This window comes from Notamacropus eugenii, chromosome 1 (assembly GCF_028372415.1).
Source record: "Notamacropus eugenii isolate mMacEug1 chromosome 1, mMacEug1.pri_v2, whole genome shotgun sequence".
Taxonomy (NCBI): domain Eukaryota; kingdom Metazoa; phylum Chordata; class Mammalia; order Diprotodontia; family Macropodidae; genus Notamacropus; species Notamacropus eugenii.
In genome coordinates, this window is record NC_092872.1 from 530,336,308 (window position 1) to 530,359,457 (window position 23,150).

The following is a 23,150-nucleotide window of genomic DNA, read 5'->3' on the forward strand; positions in this document are numbered from 1 at the left end:
TTTGTGTGTGTGTGTGTGTGTGTGTGTGTGTGTGTGTGTGTGTGTGTGTGTGCAAAGCAGCACATCAGGAAGAGGAAGAGTCTAGCAAAAGATTATAGATTAACAAGGTGTTTCAATACTAGAAAGCATGGGTTCAAATCCTTAAGCAAGTAATTTGCCTCTTTAGGATTCAGTTTCCTCAGCTATAAAATAAGGGGTTAGACCAAGGGTGGGGAACCTGCAGCCTTAAGGCCATAGTTGGCCTTCTAAATCCTTAAGTGTGACCCTTTTGGCTGAATCCAAATTTTACAGAACAGATCCTAAAGGTATTCTGTAAAATTTGGATTCAATCCAAAGGCTGCACTTAAGGATTTAGAAGGCCACCTGTGTCCTTAAGGCTGTAGATTCCCCATCCTTGGGTTAGCCTGAAGGATCCCCTAAAGATCCCTTGCAGGTCTAAATTGAGGAAACTTTCATGAAACTGTAGCAAGGTTTGTGAACATCAATTCTTCTGTAGGACTCTTCTACAAAAATAGATTTTTAATGGCTATGTTCTGGGTGGTGAATTTCCAAAGAGACAGCAGTGTTTATCGAAGTCCTAGGAGAGTCTGGGAGGCTTTCAGGAGAGACTGCATATACATAAACATGAAGGTTTGGCCAAAGATGCTGAGGAGAGAGAGAGAGAGATACAGAGAGAGAGAGGGAGAGAGAGAGAGAGAGAGAGAGAGAGAGAGAGAAGGAATCCAGCTGTTTCCTTTGCAGTTGGAGTTGCAGGTTGAGAAGGGGAGGCTGAACAGCTGCAGCTGTCAGAGCTTCAGGTCTCATAGACACATAATAATAACAATAGATAACATTTATATAGCATTTTAAAGTTTCCAAAGCACTTTACAGATATTATCTTACATATACTATCTTACACTGTACTGCTCTTCGTAACAGTCTTGTGAAGTGGGTGCTGTTATTATTCCCACTTTACAGATGAAGGAAAATGAGGCTGAGACAAAATAATTGACTTGCTCAGGGTCACACAACCAGTAAAAGTAACTGAGGGAAGTTTTGAACTCAGGTCTACCCTGACTCTAAGACTACCACTCTATCCACTGCATCCCCTAGTTGCCTTGTGTCTTTCATTAGACAAAATACATATCAAGCAGTAAAGTTCCTTCCCTTCCTTCTCACTGCCTGAGATAAAGGACATTAAATCAAAAAAATTTTTTTTTGTTTTGTAAGTGGTGCACTGGATAGGACACTGAGCTTGAAATCAGTAAGACCTTAAATCCAGTCTCAGATACTTACTGACTGTGTGATTCTCAATATGTCCCTTAATCTGTCTACCTCAGTTTCCCCATCTATATAGAGGGGAGAAATAACCTACTTACTCCCTTATGGTTGTTGTGAGGACCAAAGGAGATAATAATTGTAAATGCCTGACACACAGTAAGCACCATGTAAATGTTAGTTATTATTATTAATTACTGATTTAATTAGCAATTTAATACCAACTTACTATAGATACAGATATGCTTGGTCACAATTGCTTTTGCACATAAGTTTCATTATTTGTAGCTGGGGGTGGCAAAAGGGAGGAGCAGTGACTGCTCTTATATACAGGCTAAAAGAGAATCATCAGAAAATCTGGATCCCAGTTGGGGGCTCAGAAGAAATAGGAGAGAACATGATATTGATGCATTAATTTTAATTAACATCCAAAAGTAGAAGTTTGAACCTGGCCTTCTGCCCTTAGGTGAAAGTGGGTCAGTCACCATTACTATTTAATTGGAGGCTAAGCTGGTCTCCCTGTAGTCTCCAGTGGTTCTCCTTACCCCTAAACAGCCTGCAAAGAGAAATTTCTTTATGGGTCAGAGTCAAGGGTGGTGACTGGAAATCAGGTTAGGTGGGAGGAGAAAGGGAGTATCTGGCTACAAATGCCCACATTCCAAGGGTGGGGGTGGGAGGAAGGAGCAGTGCCCTCCCTTTTGATTTCATCCTTTAACTAAACAAACCTCCCACTCCTCAGAGACCATTTTGTAGACTCACTTTTAAAAGGCTATGAAATGATTTACCCTATAACGATGCCACACATTACTGAGATGCATCATCAAATAATGGTATTGGAATCATTTGCTTACTAATACTGACAACAGAGCATCCCTGGGTAATGGTAGGCCTGATTGTGACAGAAGCTAGGGAAGAGTTCAGAGAGTTCAGTCACTTCAGGGGCTGGCCACATTAGACCAAGACCTAGTCTTCTTGATCCTTGGTTGCTACTTTCCACACCACCATGTCTAAGTCCTTTCTCTCTGGCTAAAAAAGGAGCTGTCCATGGCTCCTCCTCTTCCGCCCACTCAGTTCCAGTGGCAGGAGTGTGGAGGAAAGGTACTTTCAATGCCACACCAAGGCCACCACCCTTGACAAGCCAGTACACACCTCTCCTCCCCCTTCCCACCTCTCTCCTTGTCTTGGCACCACAAGTAAAAGGAGTCGCCAAATTGCTGTTTAAATCCTTCTCCAACTTTCACCTCCCAGGGAAATTATCAAAGAATGCATGAAGAAAAAGCAAAATAAGCATAAAGCAGCCTTGCAGATGAGTTCCACATCTTACCAGCCCACAGACTTGGTCATCTCCTGGTTTAGTCATGCAGGAGCCAAGCAAATAAGATCACCACCCCTACTTTTGTTCTTTCTCAATCCAGGCTGTTAACCTCCCTGAACACACTGACTGCACAGTTGTCCTTGGGGACCCTGCTTTGGGACAATGAAATAGTCATAACAAGATCCTCCTGGCACTTTCCATAATAAGCCACTTTGGACGGAGTCCCAGGCAGACTTGCCTTTGACTGAATTCTGTGTTACTGCAGGTCATGCCATAAAAAGAATCCTGTGAATTTACAAGGCTGGCTGGTGCCATGGTACATGGTATATAGAAGGAAGGTATTTAATAAATGCTCATTGATTTCAAAAGGGGCCATTAAGCCAGCTTGGGCTCCAGTGTTTCTGCTTGGTGAGCATGATCCTGCCTCACATGGTATCCTGCTTCCCTCCTCGCCAGGACAGAGTTCTCTAACAGCAGCTATAACAGACAGACATTCATTTATCAACTACCTTCCCTGTACAGGGCGTTGTGCTAAGCAGTTGTACTACAAAGAGAAAACAACAAAACAGTCCCTGCCTTCACAGAGCACACACAGTATTGAGAGTGAAGAGGAGGAAATATAACAGGTACACAGAGAAGCCAAGTATGTAAAAATAATGAAAATTAATTTCAGGAGGGAGGGCCACAAGCTACTGAGGAAATCAAGAAAGGCTTTGTGTAGAAAGTAGCACCTGAGCTGTGTTCTGTTGTTTTTGTCATTGTTTTGCAATGTCACAGACTTTTTTCTAATATTTTGTTTTTTCCAATTACATGTAAAATAATTTTTAACATTCTTTTTTAAAGATTTTGAGTTTCAAATTCTCTCTCTTCTTCCCTTTCCCCTTCCTCATTAAGATAGCAAGCAATTTGGTGTAGGTTATATATGTGTAGTCACACAAAGTATATTGCCCTATTAGTCATGTTGTGAAAGAAAAGACAGATTAAAAAAAAACCCACAAAAAAATAAAGTAAAAAACAGTATGTTTATCTTTGTTCAGACTCCATCAGTTCTTTCCCCAGAAGTGGATAGTATTTTTCCTCATAACTCCTTTGGAATTGTCTTGGATCTTTATATTACTGAGAACAGCTAGGTCATGCACAGTTTCTCATTGTAAGATATCACTGTTACTATGTACAATGTTCTCCCGGTTCTGCTTACTTCACTTTGCATCAGTTCATATAAGCCTTTCCAGTTTTTTCTGAAAGCATCCTGCTGAACAAGCTGTATTTTAAAGATCCTAAGAAGCAGAGATGAGATTCCAGACTTGGGAAAAAACATGTGCAAAGTCACAGTGGTAGGAGATGTGATGTTATGTATAGGGAACAGCTAAAATATAGAGGTAATGAAGAGGAATACTGGAAAGGTGGGTAGGATCCAGGGATGTGTTGGTAAATGTTTAACAGCTGGCTCTCCAGAAAAAAATAATGTATGTACAGACACTTTTAAGTTTGATCTTTATTATTAGCATTTTCTCCATTATTTTCTTAATTCTAGACAATTAAGAATGAATCAAACCTGATTTATAGCATTTTCCAATTTCTGAAGTATAAATGCTCAGACTGAAATTTTAGCAATCAGCTCTCAAGAGTGCTAGTATGAGCTGCCTCCAATACACCTCCAGTATAATTCATCTTGTGAAGGGTTTTAAATGTCTGAATGGTGATTTTGTATGTAACATAGGCATAGCACTCATGGCAGCAGTGGTGCCTGTGTATGCCACCTTTACCCTCTTTTCTTTGTCTGTAGGTTGGTTTACTTACCTTTCCTTACCTGACCTCACACTCCTGAGGAGGAAAGTTTAGTCTACCACAACCTCTACCATGCTCTTATCAATCACTCTGGGGGGTTTAGCTATAACCCTGATGTAGGCAGAGGGAGTGCTATTTCTGGAAACTTCAGCTTCTTAGAGTCTCAACCAGTTTGTTTCTCATCTACACAAAATCAGTCACTGATGACACATATTATCTCTTAAAAAAATTACTAAACTAGAAGGAAAAGGCAACAAAAATGATTATATAATATTTACTCATTAGAAGGCAAAGACAAAAATAAATCTGGATCATACTCTCAGCATCAATATGCAACGTTCATGGAAAAGAGTGGGCACACACTTACCTAGGAGTGAGTAACCACACACTTACTTTCCTATCCAAGTAGGGAAGCCCAAGCTCAGAGCTACTCATAATGGTCAGCTGTAGGCCTGAATATTTTTGTTCTCTTTTAGGGAACAGTTTTCAATAAAATGTCACCTGCTCCTCTTCTCAGCCTCCCCAATCTCTTGGTAACCAGAGCTGATCTTCTGCCCCTTTCAGGCTCCTGAAACTTTGGGAAGCAGCAATATTATCTCTTTCCATGAAGCAGTAGCCCCAACCCTGGGATCTATAGCTTTCTAGGTTGGCCTTCTTGTCTAGGCCCTCTTTCAGTGATAAGCAGCTCTCTCAAGCCAGAGAGGTTGGCTCTTCTCTCTGGGACTCTGGGGAATGTCTCCCTCTTAAACTAGAGAGGGCACTATAGGGCAATGCTGGGAAGTCCCTGAGGAATTTCCTTTGCCTCAGATGATAAAGGGCAATAAGCCAAGCCAACTCTTCATTTTTCCAATCAGCTTTCAGTAGCTACAGTGCTCTCCAGTCAAACAGCTCCCCACATCAGCTATGGAGCCTGCCTATCATCTGGTTTAGCTCCTGTCAGTTTTTATATTCTGTCTTCAGGAAGCAGCTTCTCATGGTTCTGACCTTAGAGTCCCTTTCCTTCTGTACTGAGTTTCTAACTGACTTTCCTGCTTCAGAGCAGGGACTCTTGGTGTACAGTGACTACTCATCTTTACTTGATAAGAAACTAAAAAAAAATCAACATTTCTGTTAGGTACAATCCCATATTGTTCTTATATTCTCTTTCCATAGTTCAAAAACAGTTCTTTGATTTAAATGTTCTCAGCAATAACATTCAAAATTCTGAAAAGTCATATGTAATTGAATTGATTGACAAAAATGTCTTACAGCCACCCCCAGTTTCACTACTTGTGCCTTTGACATGCTTTCAAACAGATCTTCTCAGTACATTTATTTCAGGGAAAATTTTCTCTTAGGTCTTCAAAACTGTCCCAAGCTGCTTTTCTCAAAGAACATTCCTTTTCTGTACTTTCTGGCAAATGAAATGTGAAACTAGAAGTGTCTTACATATATTTTATGTAGGAAGCTACAGGAGATTTTTGAGAGAGGAGTGACATGATCAGATTGGTGTATGATGCCTCTTCTGGCCTACTTCCCCAACTTGCACTAGCAAATTGGGTCCCCAGAATATGGCTGCTACTTTAGATTTCTAGAGATAACCCTTTGGGTAGAGCTACTCCTACTACTTTAGACTACAAGCCTCCACTGGTGTGCTTCCTATCAACAACCAGGCAATAGATTCAATTAGCTCCTAGCTAAGACTTTTACTCAAAGGATATAGGAAGAGTAATAGTTAAAACCATTCCCCCTGGGACACATTCTCCCACACTATGTTTGTGGGAGGAATGGGCTTCAAATCTAAGTACGATGGTAGTGGGGCAAACACATGTAGGGTATCCATGTGGCAAATGCAACTTACAACTCCTGGTACCACAGAGCCTAGAAGTCTATGCTCTCTTTGTAGAGTGCTGACAAGACTCCCCTTGGGTTCAGTGTCAACTGGCCTTGTAGAGCCTACTCCTCTCCAAGGTTGAATATTGATAGCCAGGTATAACACCTTGACGCTATTTCCTCCTCAGATAACTTTCTCATATCTGTGTCTGTTGGAGTGGGTATCTCTGCTCCTTGCTGGATGTGAGGTCTATTGGTCCAGTAGCTTTCCTTCAAAGCTACAAGGCCAACGAAGGTGTAGGGATGAAAGAAGAGGAGAAAGACATTTCTTCTTTCTTTTCCTTTCCCTTCCCCAGGGTTCTTCTCCATACTCAACACCTGCCTCACAAAGTCTCCAAAAAAGCCCCCAGAGGTATGGGTAATGTGTTTGCTTGGCCAATTACTTTGTTCCTTCTGGACTTTGTCAAAGAGGTATTAGCACTTCATAAAGGGATTATCTTTTACCCTTAGTTTAATGCTTCATTAACCCCTTGTGTTTAGAGCCTTCTGAGAGTCCATCAAATGAACTGGGGTGGGGGTAAGGATGAGGGGTGGGAATCTCATCCCCTCCCCTTACATATATTTTAGTAATATTTGGCAACTATTGCCAACTATTGACAGATTGGAGGAGAGAATGCCAGTCGGGACATCAATTAGGAATCTATTGTCAGTACAGGCCTGAGACAGCAAGGAAGTGAACAAGGATAGAGAGTATATGAGTGAGAGAGGGTGGGCAGGGTTATTGTGAAGGCAGAATCTGAATCCTGGAATTACTTCTCATGCTCTTGTCCTAGAAGACTGACCAATCTGACCTGATAGGCTATGGGGGTGAGGGCAAGGGAAGAATCAAGGTTATTTCCAAAACTGCAAACCTAGGTAACCAAAGAATGGTAGAACCCTCAGCAGAAACAGGAAAGCTTATCTCAAACCTATCCAGGACTATTTTGTGTGAAGGAATTTTTCCTCCCCTTCCATAAACTCATACACTCTCCTTCAGAAGTAGTGTGTGTGTATGTGGGGGGAGGGGGTGGTCCTGTCTTAATACATTCCTAATCTGTGAACAGAACCGTATTCTGGGACTCAAAACTCTTAAGGGCAGAATGAGTCTTCAGCTCCCACTGTGTGCCAGGCACTCTCCTAAAAGTTAGGAATACAAAGAAAGGCAATTTCAAGTAGCTCCTAGGCTAATGGGGGAGACAACATGGAAATCATTATGTGGCCACAGGCTACCTAGAGGATAAATTAGAAGTAATCCAGAGAGGAAATGTCTTAGAATTAAGAGGGATTGGGAAAGGAAACATGAAAAAGAAGGTAGGCTTTTTAACTGGAACATGAAGGAGCCAGGAGGCACAGCTAAGGAAGAGAACCTTCCAGGACTGGGAGAAGAGAAGGTGGGCAGTCAGTGGAAATGTCCAGAGGTGGGAGATGAAGATTCTTATTTAAGCAACTGCAAAGAGGACAACATCACCAGCTCAGGGTACCTGGGGGAGACAAAGGACATAAGAAAGCAGGGACTGGGGACCATTGCAGAGTATGTCCAAGAGATTTGGAATCAGAGGACCAGAGTTCATATTCCAATTCTGTTGCCTCCCATATGACCATAGGCTTACTATCTTAATATTTCTTAGTTTTCTAATCTATTGAATGAGGAGGTTGGACTAGATGGTCTCTAAGGTCCCTATGATCCTTACAACTTTCAGTTTCAGTTTCCTCATCTGTAGAGTGGACTAGACAATCATTAAGGTCCTTTCCAACTCTCAATCCTGTCTTCTTATTGGGAAAAGGACACTAGACTGAGTAACAAGGTCATTCATTGATGACCTTAGGGCTAGTAGTTTGAATGGTAGGGACAGAAGTCAGGTTCCAAGGGTTTAAGCAATGACTAACTGGAGAGGAAATAGGGCAATAGGGTCTTGACACACAGTTTAAGAAGTAATGAAGGGGTTGAGAGTGGAAAAAGTTTAAGAAACCCTGCTATCGACTGCCATTTCAGAAAGAAAATGTCCTTCCCCTACTATGGAATTGAAGTCACCAAGACAAGATCAGTATTTTGCAAAAGGTTGCACAGCCACACTTAAGGCTGAAATCATCTCCACACGCTAGCCTGGTTACTTTGCCTGTCAGGATTATAGAAACAAGGAACTTTGGCAAATCATCCATTAGTTTGGGCCCACCATTCCCTTCCCAGGGCTTCAGTTTGGGAACAGGCAAAGTAAGGTGATTTCATCCAACTTACACAGGTATGGAAGAGATTCATTAATGCCAAAACAAAAGTCTGAGATCAAGAATGAGAAGGCATGGTACCAAGCCAAAGAAATGTTCACAAGCAAACAAAGAGCATGACAGCCAGGCATTGTTTCTGCTTCTAGCCTAGTCAATCCCAGTTATGTAATCCGAGGGACAGTACTAGGAAAACACCTAGTTGACAGGTAGCAGGCAGGACAAGTTTCAGAGACTTCAATTTGCTGGCACTACAAGTCCCTGCAAATAGTGAGGGTTGAACTGGCAACTCTTGAAGGTTGGATTCAAATCTTGGCATTGTTACTTATTACCTGTGAAACCTTGGGCTCCCTCTCTCTGGGAATCTATTTCTGCATTTATAAAATGGAGGAATTGAACAAGATAATCCTGCAGGTCCCTCTAAACAACCACTCCAATGAATCTGGTAGGTCAATTTGATCAGTCTTCTAGTACAAGAGCATGAAAAACAATTTTAGCCATTTGTAATAGAGTCATAATTAAAACTGGGCAAATGAGACTTTATCCCTGGTTGCTGAAATCAGAGGACCTTGAAATCACTTTCAGTCTCACTTTCCACAGTAGAGTACAGACACAACAGAGTATGGTTTCTCCCTTAATCAGCTGCATACCTAACGTCCCTCCTGTCTCTCCTCTCTGCAATAATTAGTCTTGGTGTTCCTGCTGGAAAAAGAGGCAAGGGACAGAGAACCACTAGTGCCCACATTATGATGGGCTTATGGCACAGTGGAATTTAACAAGGCAGTGGGGCTTCTCAGAGTACGTTGTCATTTTTGGCATTAGGTGGACATAGATGGTGAGTGTGTGAGTCTAGAGAAGCCCAGTAGCCTTCTCCACCCATCCAATAACTTTTCCTATCCTGAATATGGTATATGTGCATGCCCCAAACTCTGGACATCTGTCCTTCCCTCATCAAGCTGATGGAGCAAAGACCAAACATAGGCAGGTGATTGCTCTATCTCTCCTTTTCTCTCTCTTTCCTTTACTTTTCCCTCCCTTTCTTCATCCCTCTTTCCTTCCTTTCTTTCCTCCTTCCCTCCTTCTCTCCCTTCTTCTTCCCTCCCTCCTTCCTCCTTCCTTCTTTCCTTTCTTTCTTAATGACTCTAGGTTCAACACTCTACCTACTTTACCACCTAGCTATTTCTGGGCTAGGTAATACAAAAGATACAAAGATTAACAAAGTAAGTCACAGCTCACAAAGAATTTATGCTCTAGGGATGCTAAGACATTAACAAATGTAATCTACATGTCATTTGAGGATAGAAGGAATGAGTTCAATCTTATCAATAAAATCTTATTAATAATAAGATCTCTATATGCCTCATATTGCTCCTAGCCATATAGTCAATCTGAATTGAGTTTGTTCCTAAGTCATTCTGTCAGCTCATATTTTAAAGGGGTGGAGGGAAGAAAGAACAAGCATTTACTAAACATCTACCATGTGTTGGGCAATACTGCTAAGCACTTTACAAATATTATCTCATTTGAACTTCACCATGAACCATTGAGGTAGGTCCTATGATGATCTCCATTTTACAGTTGAAGAAACTAAGGCAATTGACTTGCCCATGGTCACACAGCTGGTAAGTATCTGATTTTCACTCGGGTCTTCCTGATCACAAGCCCAGTGCTCTCTCCGTTATACTGTGGGCCATATTGGACTGCTATGAAGAATACCTGAAGATCTCTACTGACTATGTTCCTCAGCTTAAGGTCCCCAGCCCTGACTCTTAGCTAAGTAAAGGCATTGTGTGTGTGTGTGTGTGTGTGTGTGTGTGTGTGTGTGTGTGTGTGTAGGCAATCAATGTTAAGTGATTTGTCCAGTGTCATACCAATAGTGTCTGAGGCCACATTTGAACTCAGGTCCTCCTGCCTCCAGAGTTGATGCTCTACCCACTGTATCACCCCAAGTTAGGGCATTTAAATTCCCTTCACTTTTTCTCTGCCTTATGGATCATAGCTCTAGAGCTGTGAAGGACTCTGGAAGCCATCTGGTCCAAAACATATTTTAAAGATGAAAAAACTGAGGCCTGGGATGATTAAGAGATAAGTTTAAGGTCAAATAGTCAGTAAAGATTAGCAGAAAGACTTGAACCCTGGTTTTCTGTCCCCAAAGTCAACTCTCTTTCTTCTAAAAAAAATGTTGCTGTTGTTGTTTTCATTGATATCTTTCGCTTTGAGCCAATTCCCTTTCCAATACAGCATGCTGCCTCCCTGGTCAGGCCTTGCTCACACCATCACCCCTCTGCCCCCCACCACGTACACAAGTAGAACTTCCCCTTAAGCCTTTCTGGCACTTCAGGGAGACATTCCCATTCACCTTTCTAATTCCTCCTACCGCACTGAATGATCATCACCAGGTAAAGTTCAGAGAAGTTTCAAGATGCCTCTAGAAACATTGAAGGGGGGGAGGGGAAAAGCTGATAGCAACTGCCAGCAATCCTGTTGCAATAGCAAATGCTCATGTTTCCATGACATAAAAATAATTATAGCACAAAGCAAAATATAAAAGATGGCAGAGTGGCAGGAAGAAGTAAGGCCAAGATTCTGGCCACCACTCCTCCACACAGACTTGGAAAATGCATAAATAGAGTTCTGATGGGAAAATCTAAGAGAAGAATCACTGTGAGTCACTCTTCCAACCCAAGGTAAAATAGAAAGATCTGTACCCGCTGAGGATGGGGTCTAGCCAGCAATGGCCATGAAGAACAGTTCAGTGTGGGATGCTGGTCACCAGGGCAAGAAGTTCTAGATCCAGCATGGAGGGGCCTGACCTTTCATAGGGTGCAGGAGGAGATGCCTAATGGAGATGCCTAATGAAGGCTCTATCATTCTCTACTCGGTTCTAGGTCGCACAGAGGAGGGGACTTGTGCCTAGGATGAATTCTAGAATGAGGTTGTTTACAGGCCTCGGGCTGGGTCCTGAGCTAAAAGCAAGTTCAGAAGGAAATAGGCGCTATGTGACTGATCCCAACAACGAAGTGGGATCTTAGTTCTGATCCCTGACCCATTATGGAACTTGCTGTGGAATAATCAGCATAGGAATCCCAGACCTAACAGGAGCCTGCAATTCTGTGCTCTGAATCAGCAGAGCTTTCCAGCTAATCGACAGTGGCTGAGGCCAGCAGGAGTTTACTGTAACTCTCACCAGGGCAAGCCCACAGGTGACTCAAACTCAGGTCTGGAATTTGCCCTTTGCCTTTAGACTACTTTGGGAGAACTGAAGGTTTGCAGATTCCCAGACTGACCTGTCCCTGAGATACCTGGCATAACACAACACTCAGTACCTCAAGAAAGAAGCAACAGGACCAGCCTAGACATTCCCACCAGAAGTGTAAAGAGCCCAACCCTAATATAAAGGCTAGAGTTGGGAAGTAGACTGGAAAAGGGAACAAACAAACCCACAAACAAAAAGAATCCCAGAATAAAAAGCTATTGATGATAAGGACACATCAAACCTAGAGAGAGTGACTCAAAAATGTCTACAAGCAAAACCTCAAAGAAAAACACAATTTAGGCACAAATTCAATTAGAATTCCTGAGAAAGATGAAGTAAAAGGGTTTTGGTGTTATTGAGTTTTTTTAATTTAAAGAGGTATTTATAAGCAAAATGAGAGTGCTGGAAGGAAAAATGGAGAAGAAATGAGAGTTGTAGAAAGAAATATTTAAAAGATAATTAACAACTTAGCACAAAAGATGCAAAACCTTGCTCAAGCAATAATCTCCCTGAAAATTAGAATAAACCAAACAACTAATGGGCCTATGAGACAACAATAAATATTAAAAAACAAAGTCAAACCCCAAACCCCCAAAATAGAAGAAAATGTGAAATATCTCAGGAAAAACAATTTACTTGGCAAACAGGTCAAGTAGATATAATTTAAGAGTCATTGGACTACTGAAAGTCATAAGCAAACCAAAAAAAGAGTCTATATATCATATCTCAAGAAATCATAAAAAAAAACTGCCTAGATATCTTAGAACCAGAGAGTAAAGTAGAAATTGAAAGAATTCATTAGTTGCTTCCTAAATTAAACCCCAAAATTAAAACTCACAGGAAAATTATAGCCAAAATCCAGTATTTTCAGGCCAAAGAAAAAATATCATAGGCAGCCAAAAAGAAAGAATTCAAGTACCAAGGAGCCACAGTCAGGATCACTAACAATTTAGGAGCCACTACAGTAAAGGTTGGGATGCACTATTCTAGAAAATAAAACTGAGAACAATTCTACAGCAGGAGGATGGGATATTGGCGGGGAAGAGGTAAAGGAGGGAGGGAATGGGCCTTCAAGGACTTCTAATCATTCCTAATGAAAAGATAAGAGTTGAATTACAACCTTGATGAGCAAGCAATATTTAGCACGGGGGGATAAAAATCGTAATAGTTCTTGCCCTGACAGAGCTTACAATCTGTTATGGAGATACAACATAATATAGTGTAGTAAAAAAAAAAAAGTGCTGAGTTTAAAATCAGAGGCTATGGATTCTAATGCCAGATAGGGTACTGCGAGACTTTGGACAAGATGCTTCACCTTTGTGGGATTCAAACACAGGTCCTCTGACCATAAGTTCAGCACTCTTTCCACTTCATCATACTGCCTCTCAACAAAGAAAGAAAGGATGTGAGTGTGTGTGTGTGTGTGTGTGTGTGTGTGTGTGTGTGTATAGATTTTATTCATTATTCAACAGGGATGGATTCAAGGCATTTCCCATGTTGCTGAACATGCACTTTGACCCCTTTCAGTGAGATACATACTCTGGCCCCCTGCCAAAAGGTCACTCAGGATGATACAATCTCCTTATTGGTCAGGCTTTTGCTGGAGTAAGATATGCGAGAGCTTAGCAGTCTGCCTCTGTTAAGGCAGCCATCATGGTCAGAAGTCCCATACAAATACCTTTCAATGAGTGGGGATGGGGTATAAAGCTTGGTCCTAGATAACCCTGGAAGGCAGGTAGAACCAGAGGCAGTGACTGGGAGAACAGGTACCAGTATGGGGCACCAGGGCAGGGAACTCATATTGTAGGATGTATATACCAAGAAGTGTGGGGGGTGGGGGTTTGACTTTACACAGATATCTCTCACTTCCCAATTTTGCCCTAAGGCTAATCTTTTCAGGTAACACGAGGGTGAACCTGTGGATCTATGATTGTATAACAGGGGAGAGGGAGGGAAGGTAACAGGATGGAGGGTGACTCACCATCTCCTGACCTCCAACATTAATCCCCAGCATGACAGCCAAACATCACGGTTGCTGAGCCCGGGCTCCACTTCTTCTAAATCTCCTTGTTGAGTTCAGTGACGTGCTCAGCACCTGGGTGCAGTCAGGCAGGTTCAGCCAAAATATGGGCATTTAAAAAGCCACAGTCATTTATCTCAAGGTGCCAGTAGCTTTGTCCCTGCCTGCTGCCTGGTGACTCATCTTTTACTCTTTTCACCCCATGCTGAGAATGTCTCAGTGTTTGGGGTTTCGTATCGCTCTAGCATGTTCTGGGAATTAGAGATCACATCACTGATTTTTACTAAAGACAATAAATAAAGAAGGCACGACTGTGATATATTCAACAAGCAAAGTGTTCGGGGGGTTTTTCCCCTCTGGGTAGCCATCTTAACTCATAAGTCTGACATAATTAATAACAATAACTGCACATATATACCACATTATGGTGCTATTATTATCTCCATTTTACAGATGAGGAACGGAGTGAGATCGGCTTAAGTCTAAGACCAGACAGGTAATAATTATATCCAAGGCAGGGTTTGAACTCGGGTCTCCCTAACTCTAATTGTCTAACCACTATGCCACATAGATTTCATCTAAATAGAGCCAGCAACTTTGTGACCCTGAGAGAGGAGATACCTTAATAGCAAAACTATCGGGTTCTAATGGCAAAGTTTGGGTGGCAGATTTTCTGGCTTCTTTAAATCAGCTTGAGGGATAAAAGGCCAACCTGCTGTAGAGTGTTGGATTCCCCCAATGAGATAAAAGTCTTTTTTCAAGACAAATGTGTTCCTGATCTAAATCCTAGCCCATAAGAGCCATAACTAGAAATTTTTGTATCTAAACTGTGCTTTTGGGACCCTCTAAATTTTAGTACCCTGGAACAAAGTACCCTTTGCCCTGCCCTAGTTATAAACTTTGCCTTGCTAGACTATAGAACCCATCAATTCCACAGCCTTTGTTGTCTGTGAAGCTTGGGAATTGGAAAAATAAAAAGAAGTAGAAACATTTAGAGTAATCTGCTTGCATTTCCCCATTTTATTATTCCAGAAACTAACAATTATTCTATTCCAAAATGAAATGAATAAATGTAGCCTTAAAACAGGAAGCATGGTGTAGTTAAAAAAAATACTTTGGATTTGGAATCCTGGCTTCAAATCCGTTCTTTCACTTACTAGCTGTTTAACCTTGGACAAGTCATTTGATTCCCTCGGGCTTCAAATAGGGCAGCGAGGTGCTACAGTAGATAGCGTGCTGAGCCTGAACTCAGAAAAACTCATTTTCCTGAGTTCAAATCTGATCTCAGACTTCAGAACAACTGAATAAATTCCCACCTCTGTAAAAGGAGCACATTGCCCTATATGACTCCTAAGATCTCTTTCAGCTCTAAATCCTATGACCTTCCAAAATTTTTTTCCAAATGATGCCCTCAGTATATGTGCAAAATTAAATAAGCAAGTATAACTATGTATTGACTGTGAGCAAGACCCTCTATTAGGCAATTGGGGAGATACAGCCTGAATGAGATGATCTCAGTTTCAAGAAGCTTATGTACGAAAGAAGCAGAGTCCCATTGTAATGCTCCCCCCTTAACTCCTGAGTACATACTTCCTTTTGAGGTTCCTGTGGTCCTTCATATGACTGAGTTATGTTCTCTCCACCAGTCTTCATTCATTTTTTAGAAGATGACATCTGACATTTTCTTCCAGATTCAGCCCAGTAGTAGAAAAGATGACTCAATGAGGGCATTCCCATTGTATTTTCCCTTTGTTCCACAGGTATCCCAGTCCAATTGTCCTGAAGGCAATGCCCTCCTCCAATGGCAAGGGAATGCTCCTGGTATTTTTTTCTCTAAGCTAGGAATTTGGGGGTTTCCCCCATTTGAAGGCCACTTCTAGATTTCTCTTAGGTATTACAATTTGACCATCTTCTTGGGGATGAGAAGAACTCCTTTAGGAGACTCCACTTTTCATCCAGTTGGGTCAGAGGTCCACCATCTTTGTCTATTAATCATACAACTTATTCCTCCCTGACAGCCTTCTACAAATGTCCCCTTCAACACCCCAAGTAATATTACTCTGAACTCCCTTTGTTTTCCACCAAAACCAAATATCTATCTATGATAAGACAAGATGGATAGTAAAAGCTAAGTACAATCTCACACACACACACACACTCATACACATTCCAAAGCCTGACATGTAAAATGGAATAGTGTGGGATGTGACTGGAAAGGTAGGTTGGAGACAGATGGTGGAGGTCCTTGAATAATAAGCTAAGGAGTGTTTACTTTATCATTCAAGAAGTAAATGCAGAGGGGCTGGGCAATAATAACAGCAAGCATTTATTAAGCACTAATTAGGCACCAGACACTGTACTGAATGATGGGATGCAAATATAAGCAAGAAAGAAAGCCTGTCTTAGAATGTGCTTACATTCTAACAGGAGAAAACAACACACAAAAGCAAGTTGAAAAATGGCAGAAGACAGGACATGGTATGCTGTAGAAGTCCAGAAAGTCTGAAGTAGGGCTGACCTGGGCCTTTCTCCAAAGTGGGGGCCGCAGGAGGAACTCACCAATGGTAGAAGGAGACAAGGAAAGTGTGGGGATGTTCCAGGGTGAGAAGGCTCCAGGTGCTGAGGGAAATTAGAGAGTAAGAGGGAGCTATGGGGAGGATTTAATCTGCACATTAGGAAGGGATATGGAAGCAACACATAAGATAGAGTAGAGAAAAGAAAGACTTGGAGGCACACAAAGCATTTTGAACATCGTCTCCCAAAATTGAGACCAAAGGGTGGAATTGTTTTACATACAAGAATGGCTTGCATTTGAAACCATGTGAATAGCCACAAAAAGGTATAACATATATAATATATGTACGTATATACATGTGTACGTGTATATTAGACCTTTTTTTAAGCTAACAGAATTGAGAGTTGGGTTTGTGTATGTGTATTCATATAAATATATGTGTGCAAATATGTGTGTGTGTATACACACACACACACACACGCACACACACAACCCCGTTCTCAATTCTGTTAGCACAGGACCCTTCCAGCCTAGTTTTTCTCATTCTTCTTCTTCTAGCGATCTGCTTGGGACTATCAAGAAATATAAAAGTGGCATAGTGGAAAGAGCATGGGATTGGGGGTTAGAAGACCAGAATTTTCATAACAATTATACCAAAGAGATGTGTGACCTAGGGCAAATCATCTTCTTTCTTTGGATCTCTCTTTGGGCTGCTAGAGCTGGTTGATTCTCCAACAAGACCATGCCCCTGTGGCTCAGAGGAGGGTCAGCAGCTTTTGGTGTCCCTCCAACAGTTTTGGACCCAGCAAATCTTGTCTCCAGATAAAGGACAGGAGGATCAAATAGAGGCAGCAAACAAGTCAGAGAAAAAGACAATGAGGCTGTTGGACTCCATCTATAAGGCTACTTCTGGCTCTAAAATCATATGATTCCATGATTTTTTCACCCCTCCCCATCATGAGTGAAAGTTGCCTCAACTCTGGGAAGGTAGAAGGGAAGGAGAGAGAGGTTGAGGACAGATAAGATAAACAGGAGCCCAGGAATGTGGGGAAGGTTTTCTTTGAATGTCTGCAATTTCCCTGAGAGTCTCCAGGATTCCATACCCATCAGCAGTGAGCTAAATAAAGACTGACTTTCGCTTTTAGCTGGGTAGTGAACATCACCCCTCTGCCCCTCTTAGCAGCAGGATCATTTTCTCAAAATAGAGCTGGAGGTAAAAAGGGAGCCACCATCTCTGAGCCAGGGCCCGCCCTTCCAAAGAGAGGTAGCCCACTTTCTCTTTGGTACCAACCTGTGCCCCCCCTCCTTCCCTTTCTCCAGAGGGAGAGTGTTGTGCCTTTGTTCTGCTATAGCTAGCATTTAATAGGTTGTGGACAGTCCATTAATAGTCACTTCAGCTCATCTAGTTCCCACTGCTGCCCCACTAAAGTATTGGCGCATATTATTCCCTCAAATTTCAATACTGGTTGATTCCTTGTGGCTCAGAGGAGGGCCAGTAGTTTTGGTGTCCCTCCAACAGTTTTGGACCCAGCAAGTCTTGTCTCCAGATAAAGGTCAGGAGGATAAAATGGAGGAAGCAAACAAGTCAGAGAAAAAGGTATAAAAGATCAGAAAAAGAACTAGGAGAGTGAATTGCCATGAGGGAGGGAAAAGGGGGAAGAAGGGGAGAGGAGAGATTTTTTTCACAGTTCCTCTTTGTCTTCTCTGCTTTGTAGGCAGCTTTTCTATATCACCCCTCTCCTCTAAAGAATATAGGCCTAGGCCAAGTTTATCTTTACCCTTGCCTTCCTGAGGAACCCTTCTTTGCTGCTGAGTCCACCCTCATCCACAACAGGAATGTGACCAGATGAGAGCCTCAGTATCTTGGCAGCATCAAGTCCCCTGACTTCATTCATCATTCCAAACCAGGCATATCAAGGGACGTTGACAAAGAACCAAGTTCACTGGAACTGAAGCTACCACTGTGGAAACAGTTGTTTCCAGGGCTGGGCTGGAGACTGTACTTGGAAGCCATATCATTGGCTACACAAGGACCCTCTCCCTGAAGCAGCTGCTCTTCCCATACACCATCCTGGTCTTTGCACTCTCTGAGATCATGGCGCTTCTTTGTCTTCTTCCCTTATGTGAAGGATCTTTGTCTCCACCTTTTACCCCCTCAGAGTGTACCTGTCCTGTCCTTTCCTCAGGAAGCCCTAGAAAAAGCTAATGGCATGATATTTGACAGAAGCAAGACAAATAAATACCGAATTCATAAAAATATAAGGCAAGAAGAGAGTGATCAATTGCATTTAGTGCTAGTTGGATATCTGTGACAATATTCAGAAAAGAGAAAAGACCACTAAATTTAGCATTAGATAGAGGCTTTTTGAATTGTTGGTGACCTTAGAGAACGTGGTTTTTACTCAAGTGGCAAGGATAAAGCCAGTTTATAGAAGGTCAAAGGAGTAGTAGGTACTTTCATCTTGTCACTCTCCTACTCAGCAACTAACAATGGTTCCCTATTACCTAGGACATTAAGTCCAAATTCCTCTGTCTAGTTTTATAGGGTTCCATAATTCATACCTACCCTAGCTATCCTACATTATGCCAGTCTCCTACTATTACAAATCCTGTGCTCCCATCAGGATGATCATCCCTATGTGTGTCATGCATAGCCTTCCCTCCTCCCTTCATGTATTTAAATATCCTAACCCCTTCAATGGCTTACCCAGATCTGAGGTCGAGAAATCTGACTTCTTGCTTACTTGTTAAATATGTAACTGTGGTCGAATCACCGGTTCTCACCTTTCTTATCTGTAAAATGGGGATAATGATACTTGTATCTCTACTTTCCTCACATGGCTGCTGTGAGAAAAGCTTTTTATAGCAGCCAAAATATTACATGGGGCAGCTAGATGGAGCAGTGGATAGAGCGCTGAACCTGCAACCAGGAAGATTTATCTTCCTGAATTCTAATTTGGCCTGAGACTAGCTGTGTGACTCTGCCAAAGTCACTTAGCTCTGTTTGCCTCAGTTTGCTCATGTGAGCTGAAGAAGGAAATGGCAAATCACTCTGGTATCTTTGCAAGAAAACCTCAAATGGGGTCACAAAGAGTTGGAAACAGCTGAACAACAACATATTTACTTACTTTAGGAGAAAGTACAATTAGGGGGATCAGGAAACTCTCCCCTTAGGAAGGAGTCCAGGAAACTGAGCCTTGAAGGAAGAAGGTAGGCATTCTAAAAGGTAGAGATGAGAAGGAGTATATATATATTCTAAGTGTAGCATCTGAGGCACCCCAGAATCACTACCCCAGGTTAGAGATACTCCATGGGTCTGCAACCACTCAAGAATATAGCTCAATAGCTCCCATCAATGTGATTGCTAACTTTTTCTCCAGAAAGCTCAAGGACACCAATAGTTCAAAACACAAGAGTAAAATAAGAAGCAATGCTTATTTTACACTCCCTCTCCACGTATGTACGGTACTGTGGTCCCTCTCTCTTCTCTCTCTCCCTCTGTCTCTCTCTTCCCCCACTCCTGCCCCCACTCAATGACTCCAAAACAAAAACCCTCCAAGTGAAAGCAAAAGATGCCTGGAGAGACTTCCACTGCCACCTCCAGCTTTGGGGCTTAGCCTGAGACCTCCAGCAACAAGACAGACTTTTGCCCTCTCAGCCTACCTGCCTGAGTGTCTGCTTACCCCCTATCCTTCTGTCTGTGCTCAGTTCCATCTATCTGTCCCTGGTCCCTGGGTGTTGCCCATCTTCTCCTATCTGTATTTGTGTCTGTGTCTGACCCCCACGTTTCCAAATGTGTTCTTCCCCTTCACTTTGACCAGGCCCCCACATGTTCCTCCTCCTGCTCTCACTTCTCATTTTATGTCTTTGAACTGTGTGTGTGTGTGTGTGTGTGTGTGTGCTACCTTCCTTCCTTCCTCCCTTTCTTCCCCACATCCCTGGGCAAAGTCACATTGAGATCTGCAGAACAGTCCACTTATATTAAGCAAAAACAATATCTCCCTACTGCCTCTAGGATAAACTACCAAGTCCCCTAAAGCCGTTAGCATCCTAACCCCATCTTCCCTTTTATCCTGCATTGTTTTCATTCCTGCACTCCCCAGTGCAGCCAAACCGGCCTTCTCTCTATTCCTCACCCAAGGCACTCCATGTTCCATCTCTGTACCTTGCCCTGGGCTCCCACTGTGCCTGGAGTGCACTCTCTCCTCTGCTGCTTCCTCACAGAATCTCTCACTATCTTTTAAGATGTGGCTGAAGCACCACTCCCATGAATCCTTTCTCAGGCCCCACAACTAGTGTTAAAGTTGTCCCTCCCTCCCTAACACCCCTGTGTTTATTCTGTGAGTAGAGTCCCAAAGCCCATTGCCTGTGTGAGGGCGGGGCCAAACTGGACTGATGAGGAGAGAGGAGCCTGGTGGTCTCTCCAGGTCTTTGGACTTGCTTTGATTTGAGTGGCAGGGGCGGTTCTGAAGTCACTTTGGATGCTTATGGCTTTCAATTTTGAGAAAGATCAACGGGCCAACTTCAGGTTGATGAAGAAAAGGACTTGGGGAAGATGAGAGGAGCCACAACAATCTCCATCATGTTCCTCTTCCCAATTTGCTACACTAGAGACTTCAGAGAACTTGCCCTTGGGTGAAGATCTAGGAGATCTGTCTCTTTCTCTCTCTCCTTCTTTGTGTCTCCCCCCCTTTCTCTCTCTGTCAGTGTGTGTGGGGGAGGGGGTTGTTTGTATGAGTTTGTCTTTCTGTGTCTCGGCTCTCTCTCCTCTCCCTACCCCCTCCCCCCCCCCCACCCCACTCTATCCTTCTCTCTCTCCCTTCCTCCCTCTCTCTGTCTCTCTCTGTCTGTCTCTGTCTCTGTCTCTATCTGTGTTTGTGTATGGGGGTTATGTGTGTGTTTCTGTCTCTCTGTGTCTCTACTCTGTGTCTGTCTCTGCGTGTTTGTGTGTATGTATCTCTGTCTCTGGTCTCTGTTTCTGACCCACTCAGGACCATAGAGCTAGTAAGGCAGTTTGGTTCTTCCTGACACCAGCACTCTATCACTAATGCCAAATGGTCAAGCTGGGACTTTGAACTTCAGTTGTCTGACTCTAAATCCAGCCAGCTTTCTACTTTACCATATTGAACCTGATACTGCTACTCCCTCAGTTTCCTCATCTGTAAAACTAGAGGACTGGACTAAAGTCCTTTCCTGGTTCTGAATCCTATAATATAGGATCCTCAGTCCTTTCCTGATGTTGTTATTCAGTTGTTTTAGTCACATCTGACTCTTCGGGACCCCATTTGGGGTTTTGTTCGCAAGGATACTAGAGAGGTTTGCCATTTCCCTCACCAGCTCATTTTACAGATGAGGAAACTGAGGCAAACAGGGTTAAGTGGTTTGCCCAAGGTCACCAGGCTAGTAAGTGTGTAAAATCAGATTTGAACGAATCTTTCTGACTTTAGGCCCAGCACTCTATTCACTATGACAACTAGCTGCCCTCCTTTCCTTATATATCATCTCTAAGTTACCAGCTAGTTTCCCCAGAGTAGTGGCCCTCTAGGGAAGAGGGGTAGTCCTTCTGTACTCTATCCAGAGGATCCTTCTTGATTCAAATCAGTGTCTCCCTTAAAGGGACAGGCCCCCCACGAACTGTTTTTTATACTCTATCCAGGGCACCTCTGCTTCGCTTCACCTTTGCAGATTGCCTCAGATGTGGCAACAGTCCCTTCCTTTGGTCCATGTTTAGTTTCCAGACCTTACTTCAGGCCCAGCAAACATCCAGGCCTCTTGGCTACAGCTCAGAGAGGAGCACAGCTTGTAAACAGGGCTCCTGCATTCCATCATGGAATTTCCTTATATGGCAAAGAGCTTTGGGCCAGGATTTAATTAACCCTTGAAGCATTTCATCTCCTGAGTCCCTGAGAAAACAGGTTGCTGCTGCTCTCTCCCTGACACCGCCCCCCCCAATCCCAGTAAAGTAGGGTTTAGGCCCTCAAGCCTCACCGTCACCGAGTTCCCCTAAATAAGGCCTTGTAACCACAGGCATGCTGGAGCCAGTTCTAACTGGCTTTTGAGAAACCATTGTTTAATTCTGAGGATGAGCATTTACACCTCAGAAATTGGCAATCAGCTTCAAATCGGCGTTTGATTTATTGTTTCATAGACCTTTCAGGCTTTAGAAATAATAAATAGTGCAGACTAAACTTAAAAAGCATTTGTGCATACATTTTTTTTTCTGCAGAGCATGGTTGTTAAACCCACCTCTTACACCCAGTCTGTTACTCTCATTCACAATAATGTGAGTTCTTCCAAGCACTCCCCAAAGACCAACAGCTGTTAAACAATGGTAGAAAGGTATAAGCAACAAGAAAAGAAATGAAGGTGGGGGTGGGGAGCATGCCAGTCTATTGAGGACTTGCTTTGCCTGAAACCTCCCTTGGTTGAGGAAGCAAAGGGCAAGCCTGAAGAGGAAGAACCAGCCAGGTGAGTCTACCCCATCTAACTCTAAATAAACCAAAACACACATGGATCTGGAAAAGGCAGAGCTGGGAGAGGGAGAGGATCCTTTCCTTTCTCCAGTGAGATTGATTGATGGCAGTACCAGGAAAATCAGAACTCCCTTACTATGGGCACATTGAGTCCATGGGGACGAGAAGGAACTCCATCCCAGACACCAAACAAGTTTTATCTCCAGGATCCAATACAAACTCCTTCGTTTGGTGTTAAAAGCTCTTTACAACCTGGCTCTGGCCTATTTTTCCAGGTTTATATATACATACATATATGTGTACATATATATATATATATATATATATATATATATATATATGTACACACACTCTGTGGTTCAGCCAAACTGGCCTTTGCACTATTCCTCATACAAGATGAATATTTTCTCTCCAGCTCCCATGCCTTTTTAGACAGGCCTCTCTCTTCTCACTCC

At 42.7% G+C, this 23,150-nt stretch overlaps 1 long non-coding RNA gene across 1 annotated transcript in view; it reads right to left on the reverse strand.

The window, feature by feature from the left end:
• LOC140520237 (uncharacterized) overlaps window positions 1–13,847 on the reverse strand; it is a 67,873-nt gene extending 54,026 nt beyond the window's left edge. The window contains exon 1 of the long non-coding RNA XR_011972435.1: window positions 13,669–13,847. This is a non-coding gene — a long non-coding RNA (uncharacterized lncRNA). The remainder of the gene's footprint in view (window positions 1–13,668) is intronic.
• Between the last annotated feature and the right edge of the window lie 9,303 nt (window positions 13,848–23,150).